The sequence below is a fragment of the Schistocerca piceifrons genome, chromosome 4 (genome assembly GCF_021461385.2).
Source record: "Schistocerca piceifrons isolate TAMUIC-IGC-003096 chromosome 4, iqSchPice1.1, whole genome shotgun sequence".
NCBI lineage: Eukaryota > Metazoa > Arthropoda > Insecta > Orthoptera > Acrididae > Schistocerca > Schistocerca piceifrons.
This window is the reverse complement of record NC_060141.1, coordinates 163,070,657-163,078,835: the sequence shown is the minus strand read 5'-3', so window position 1 is coordinate 163,078,835 and position 8,179 is coordinate 163,070,657.

The following is an 8,179-nucleotide window of genomic DNA, read 5'->3' as shown; positions in this document are numbered from 1 at the left end:
TAAGAAGGATCTTCAGAGCTTTTTAAGCCTTATTAATTATTTTAGAAAATTCATTCATTATAAAGCATCAGACACACCCTTGCTATACCAGCTCACAAGTATAAACACAATTTGGTCATGGAATGAAGACGCTGAAGCTGAATTCGAGAATTTGAAAGAAGAGTTACTAAGGGCACCTTTGCTATCGCATCCTGATCCAACACAAAAAATTTCCATTGCAACAGATAGTTCAACTACAGCACTAGGCCGGCCGATGTGGCCGTGCGGTCAAAGGCGCTTCAGTCTGGAACCGCGTGACCGCTACGGTCGCAGGTTCGAATCCTACCTTGGGCATGGATGTGTGTGATGTCCTTAGGTTAGTTAGGTTTAATTAGTTCTAAGTTCTAGGCGACTGATGACCTCAGAAGTTAAGTCGCATAGTGCTCAGAACCATTTGAACCATTTTTTTTTTTTACAGCACTATGAGTACATATTTTCCAGGACGTAGAGGAGGACGGTAAGACATTCGTTAAACATATTGCGTTTGCGAGCAGGATACTTTCTCCAGCAGAGCGCTATTACTCTGTAACAGAATTAGAGACGCTATGCGTAGTATGGGCATTTAAGAGATTCCGTCATTATCTATATGGAAGACATACCACAGTATATACCGATCACCGAGCAATCTACATCTACATCTACATCCATACTCCGCAAGCCACCTGACGGTGTGTGGCGGAGGGTACCTTGACTACCTCTATCGGTTCTCCCTTCTATTCCATTCTCGTATCGTTCGTGGAAAGAAGGATTGTCGGTATGCCTTTGTGTGGGCTTTAATCTCTCTGATTTTATCCTCATGGTCTCTTCGCGAGATATACGTAGGAGGGAGCAATATACTGCTTGACTCTTCGGTGAAGGTATGTTCTCGAAACTTTGACAAAAGCCCATACCGAGCTACTGAGCGTCTCTCCTGCAGAGTCTTCCACTGGAGTTTATCCATCATCTCCGTAACGCTTTCGCAATTACTAAATGATCCTGTAACGAAGCGCGCTGCTCTCCGTTGGATCTTTTCTATATCTTCTATCAACCCTATCAGGTACGGATCCCACACTGCTGAGCAGTATTCAAGCAGTGGGCGGACAAGCGTACTGTAACCTGCTTCCTTTGTTTTCGGATTGCATTTCCTTAGGATTCTTCCAATGAATCTCAGTCTGCCATCTGCTTTACCGACGATCAACATTATATGATCATTCCATTTTAAATCACTCCTAATGCGTACTCCCAGATAATTTATCGTATTAACTGCTTCCAGTTGCTGACCTGCAATCCAGTTTTTATTATCAGCAAAACTTACGCATGATAAAGCCGTTGGAAATTATATCTACAAGAGTTCGACTTTAATGTTGTACACATTCCAGGCACGCAGAATATTGTTGCCGACGCACTATCGAGATCTATTCAGCATAAACGACTAGAGAAAGAAAATACCTTCTGCCACAACAACCATTGTATTGTGTATATCAACAAGTAGCTTTCGAAAACTTTATATCATCAGCATTACAGAACATAGAGAGAGAACAACAGAAAGATAAAACACTAAAAGAGATTGTAACGCTTTGGCGAGACAAGAGCAACGCAAAAATCAGACATAATTACACTATACATCAAAATATTCTGTTTATTCGCTCGTACCCAGACGGCAACAATTGGCTTTTATGCCTTCCAGAAGGGATCAGAAACAAATTGATATGGTATACGCACCTAAGCTCTGCACATACGGAGCTAGGAAGTGTTTTCTAATTCTTCGACAAAATTGTCACTTCAACAATATGAAAAACACATTCGCAAAGTTATAGCATCCTGCAAGATATGTCAGAAAGCTAAATCATATACGGTATCACATATTCCACCACTGTATCTCATTATACCGGTTAAGTTATGACACATGGCAGCAGTAGATCTTTTCGGTCAAATTCCCAGAACAAGTAACGGTTACAGTTATATTCTAGTAGCTGTAGAACTGACATCCAAATTTGTAACATTTTCTCCACTAAGGAAAGCAACAGATAGATCAGTATCAAGAGATTTTCTATCAATAGTAGTACATGTACAGAAGGTTATTTCATATAACGGACGACAGTTTAGGTCAGAGATATGGAAACAAATGTTAGAGAGTAAGAACATAACACCAATTAACATATCAAGATATCACAGTTCTTCTAATCCGTCAGAAAGAATTATGAAAGAGATCGGGAAATTTTGTAGAATTTATTGTCACAGAAAGCAAGATGGGACGAATACATTTCACAGTTTCAGGAATTAATAAATGCAATACCTAATGAGTCAACGATGCTCTCACCAACTCTAATACTGACGAATAAAGACCCACCGAATAAACTTACTGAAATGATTACTTTTCCAAAGAAGCGTTGACTTCTTCATTGTGAGATAATAGACATGGCACTAGCGAAAATTAAACGAGCTGCAGATCGTCGGAAGAAACAGCAGAAGCAGGTAAGTGGATTACGCAAGTACGAGATTGGCGATAAGGTACTAGTCCGTACCCATTATCTGTCACATAAAGAGAAGAACCGATGCAAAAAATTTGAACTTCTATATGCAGGACCGTACAGAATTCGAAATATTCCGCACGCTAATGTAGTACACATTGAGACACTCAGAACAAAAAAATCGAGAGGAAACCATCATATGTCAAACAAAGATATTCTTAAAATAGAAGAACCTTCGTACAGGGATACATATAGGCAGAGTTTAACAATGAGCTTTTTGACACATTCCAGCAAGCCCAAACACAGTGAGCTACTAATGGGTTATTTACGTGCACAACATGTCACCTCGATTCGACCACAGATAAATACACTGAAAATTAATAGCAGTCTTAGAATCGTTCTCGCAGGACATTTATTTCACATTACGTAAGGTAAGTGAAGCAATTAACAGGACTACTTTACATGTAAATGTATAACATGTACAAATGATTTTCATACAATTGCAGCAATTAGATGTATTCTTTAACCCGTGCATGCAGCATTGTTATCATAGTTCACCAAAAAACCGTAGTTTTAACAATAATATAAGCATTGAATATGGAGAAATGTGGATAAATGCTTTACTGGTCATGCCGAGAGCTGATGCGATTATCCAGAAGCAGAGAGATGAAGTCACGCCGTGCGCTGATGATTATTCACCATGAATATTTTGTTATAGTTAATACAGAGAGATATTCAAGTGATGCCGTGGGATGATGATTATTAACAATGAATATTTTATTATAGGCTATGCAGAGAGATGACACGAGATACAAAGGAGAGAGGAGAATGAAGATGTTAGTATGTAAGGAATATAATTTAGTAATGGTTTATTTCGATAACAGGTGACACAGCGCCGCGCAGCACTACAGATGGAGAAACCACATTAAATTGCTTACTATATGTACTTCGCTATTCGAAAATTTATTTCTGCATTGAGCATGATATATTTTACATCAGATACATACATTGGAAAAACAGATCACACCAAATGTCAGCATACCGACTCGCACTCTACGTAAAATACAAATGTTTCCTCTTAAATAACAATGACGATGTGTGCTACACAACTCAAACATAATATATAGTCGACTGACAATATGACTCGTAACTGACGAACACATTACCGAACACACAGAAAGTGACATTTTTTGTCAAAATGTACTTTCATATTTCAAAAACTGTGAATTGACAACCTGTGAAGTAATATAAGTGTCTTTATGTAATTATTTATGTGAGCACCAGATTATGATTTATTTAGAGTCACAGAAAGTGACATAGTTTGTATAAAGGTACTTGTCTATTTCATTTACATGTTGATGCCTAAATGTACTACTAAATTCCACTTACAGAAATATTTGTTTATGTATTGTAGGCTGAATTCACTACAGATAGAAAATGTGTTTTTTTATGTAATTGCTTAAAACTATAAACTTGTTCTACAGTCACACAAGGTGACATATTTTGTCCTTTTAAACGTAAAATAAATCATTTTATGAGCACAGAGGAAAGAGATGATGTAAAATTTGGTAATAACGGTATCAACCATATACGTGAACCTTTTGACAAAATAATTATACCTGTACCTTAATTCCTGTGCATCCCATGGTTATGGAGCACAAACAAAGTGAATAGTGAACCACGTTACTTCAATCTGCGATGTTTTCTATGAGGTGTCGGCATACCAAATGCACACCACACTCATAATGTACGTCAATAGGTGCTTGCATACCAAGATGCACACCATCACGACTAATGAACAACTGGAGTTGGAACTTGTACCTGATGTAACTGCGGCAGCTCAGGCAATTAGATGGTTAACTTCGTGCTTGGTTACACTGAAACTATGGATCAAAGAGACGACGGAATCACATGCCGAAACCTGGTGTTGTGCTATGTGAGGGAAAGAAACGGACTTTTCAATCCATTCACAGCCAGTTGCCAGTGCTTTGACCATGCTATCCAATTCCCTTTTTTTCCATTCCTTGAATATGGTACTAATAGTTGCCAATTTATAATGAAACATAAACTATGTTCTAATTTTTGCAATCCATTGCTATTAGAAATATAAATAACATTTACTATGTGATGTACACTTCCAACTTACTGACTCATATTATTTGTATATTTTGATATTTTCTTTTTTAGACTTAGGAAAACAAATTCTTATGACAGTATAAGTATGTGCTTTGTTGAAAGAAATATTCTATCATTAAATAAATTATTACTACACATATTACTGTAATCAAATTTTCTCCTTACGTCAAGTCCAAGTGACATATTTTGTCAATATGTACTTTCATATTTCAAAAACTGTGAATTCACAACCTGTGAAGTAATATAAGTGTCTTTATGTAATTATTTATGTGAGCACCAGATTATGATTTATTTAGAGTCACAGAAAGTGACATAGTTTGTATAAAGGTACTTGTCTATTTTATTTAAATGTTGATGCCTAAATGTACTACTAAATTCCACTTACAGAAATATTTTTTTATGTATTGTAGGCTGACTTAGGATAATTTTAAGGAAACCCAGTGGAGGGTTATGTAAGACGTGTTTATTTCTATTGTCTAGTGTCAAATCACAATTTATGAAAGACGTTTATATTTTACTAATAGGACTAGGTAGGAATAAGTAATATTTGTCATGTTGGAAATAATTGTGGTAGCAGGGATTGTCTGCACCAAAGTATTGTTGAGAAGAGAGACCGGAAATTGATATAATTTTAAAAAGAGAGGGAGAGACCGCGTATGGATACATTTTAAGAAAAGAGTGGGAAAGACCGCGCGTTGATACATTTTGTAATGGTAGCAGGGATTGTCTGCACCCGAAAGCATTGTTGGCAGGAGAGACCGCACTTTAGCGTTCGTAGGAAGTCAGTAGTAAGCGAGATGTGAAGCGAGTTGGTAGCAGGTCTGAAGCGAGAGGTTGAGAGGAGTAGTGTGCCTGCCAGTCACCAACTATAATTTACAAGAGATTATAAACGGATGTACAGAGACATCAACTAACTATTGTCATAAGAGGAACTAATATTATTGAATTATTTTCTTTGCGAAACTCACGACTACTGAAGGTATGTTTGCGCAGTGCTAGCTGTAAGATTATTGTAAAAAGTGAGTCCCATTTGAACGTCTGTAAAATCATTTCATTACCAACAGTAAATATTTGAAGCGTTTTCAGAATATAATTAATTTTTGCCAGCAATGTTGCATTACTGATTATAATCCATCCCAAAAACCATCAACATAAAACTTTGCGAAAATTTTATTGTTGCCAAGAAAAAGTGTAACTATGAATTACGTAACTTCAGTCAAATTAATTGAAGAATAACGTCAGCTTTGCTATTAAAGAATAATGTCGGGTTTGGTAATAAATACAGCCACTTATTATGACAGCCCACCAGCAGTTAATAGATTATAGTAAACCAGAGTAAGCATGAAACTTCCTGGCAGATTAAAACTGTGTGCCCGACCGAGACTCGAACTCGGGACCCTTGCCTTTCGCGGGCAAGTGCTCCACCAACTGAGCCACTGAAGCACGACTCACGCCCGGTACTCACAGCTTTACTTCTGCCAGTATTCATGTCGCAATTCGATGTAGCAGTCAGATGGCGATCCAATAACAGTAAAAAAAAAAAAAAGGTAAGGAACAGTTTTGGGTTATTGTAGATAACGACTGAGGGCCACGACGACGACACATTCTATGTTTCGTCGAAATAATCAGAAGATCAATTTTAATAAGCAGCAATTACATTTGTATGCGAAGATGGAGAAAGGGAATAAATTTCAAAGGGAACATTTCATTTGTTATTAATATGCAAGAGATAGAAATCCTAAGGGAAGGTTACATAGGTTATTGTAAAAGGGAAGGTTATCATTAACAAAAGTGGTATAGAGAAGACGGGAAGGTTTCTGCATTATGTGTCTTTAATGTATGGATTTCCATTGTCTTCTGCATACTGATGCCTTTAGGGGGCGTTTTCCCACCCCAAGGGTAAGAGCATGCCTTGAAACTTTGTTCGCTCCTCGGCCCTCTTTGATGAGGCCCTTGGCAGAATGAGAGTGGCTTCTTATCCAGGAAGTTTTCGGAAGCCATTACCGACGATTTTTATTCAAAATTTAAGCGGTGGAGAGGTTCGAACCCGGGACTAAGAACGGTTTGATTAGTAAGCATAGTTGCTAACTCTCTTTCTTCCCTGGGGACGAGAAAATGGATTCAACAAAAGGAAGGAAAAATAATTACCAACAGTTTGCCTCAAGAAAATCACACACAGTTACACATAATTAGTCGATCAGTAAATTCATAAGTGCCTTGTAGTTGAGTGGGCGTGCATTTCGCTATCGGTTCTGTTTGGTTTGGGTAGGTTCAGATCTTATTTGAGCTTCTCAATTCTTAAACATTCTAGCTGCGAGGCGGATTATTAAAGGTGCCCCCTAAGAAATTGGAGATGGATTGCTTATAGCGTCGGTTACGTGTTAGGACTTAGTGTCGTTCGTTAATTACAAAATTTTAACACGGAATTATTGCAGAATCAAAAAGATAACGGATCATGGGCCACATATTCAGTTCATACCGCAAATTTTGGTGTTGGGGTAAGAAATCCATTACGGGAATAAAGGCGTGTGGCTGTCGACCTGAGTGTGTGTTTGGCGAGTAAGAAACGCCAAAATACGCCGCGCAAGCGTCAAGACGTGGGACGCTGGACTGTAATGGAACTGGTTGTCGTGTGTATACTTCACTCGGCAATGGTTGCAGAGGGGAGAATCGGTTAGATGGATGCGATGCAGTCATTGTCGGTTAACTTGTTTGTCATTCACTGTTATATACTACGCTGAATGGATATCTGATCTAGAAAGCGTGCGTGAACCCCTTTCCGAATGTGACGCCACACGTACTGCGGATACTTCTTTTCGATAGGGTTGGGCGGGCGGGATAGTTGTAAGACTTTGTAAAATGTTTTCGCCTGGTACAAATGTGTAAGTGCTAAAGACCGGTAGACTAACTGAAGTCCCGGAAAAATCGTCGGATGTGATAAGAGGGGGATGGAATGGTCGATACCAAAACTGGGGTGGACATAGAGACCGGAGCAAAGTCTTGGAATAGGAGTCCTGTGACGCTCTGCTGGTAACGATGCCCGAGTTTGATTGGGAGATGATGTGACTGGTCGGCATGTGTATTAGTCTTTCCCCACAACGATCCTATAGCAGTGCAAGGGAGTCGTATTCCACTTTGAATAACATGTCCGAGCTTGTTAAATACACCAATACCATCAACAAAAGTCGGTCCTGGAGATTTGAAACCCGCAGTACCTGAGCCAGATGTGGTATACGGGAGGGATCTAGCAGCACTCGGTGAAGTTACCTACCAAGAAGAAAACTATAGCTGCCGTATCGGATGACTGAGTTTCACCTGTAACAGTGTAGAACAACTTGCAGAGATTTACGTAGGTTCTGTCAGTTTGTATCATCAGCGTCACTGTTATGAGTAACTCATATTTGCATTCTGCCTAATGTTAATGCTGTTTGTGTACAGTAAATATTCCACGAAATGTCTGTGCAATGCGTCGCCTGTGGTTCACAAGACGCCCTGTGCAGGGCACGTGTAACCCTGCGCAACACTCCGTAGCAGCTTTTTCTGACGGGGGTAGA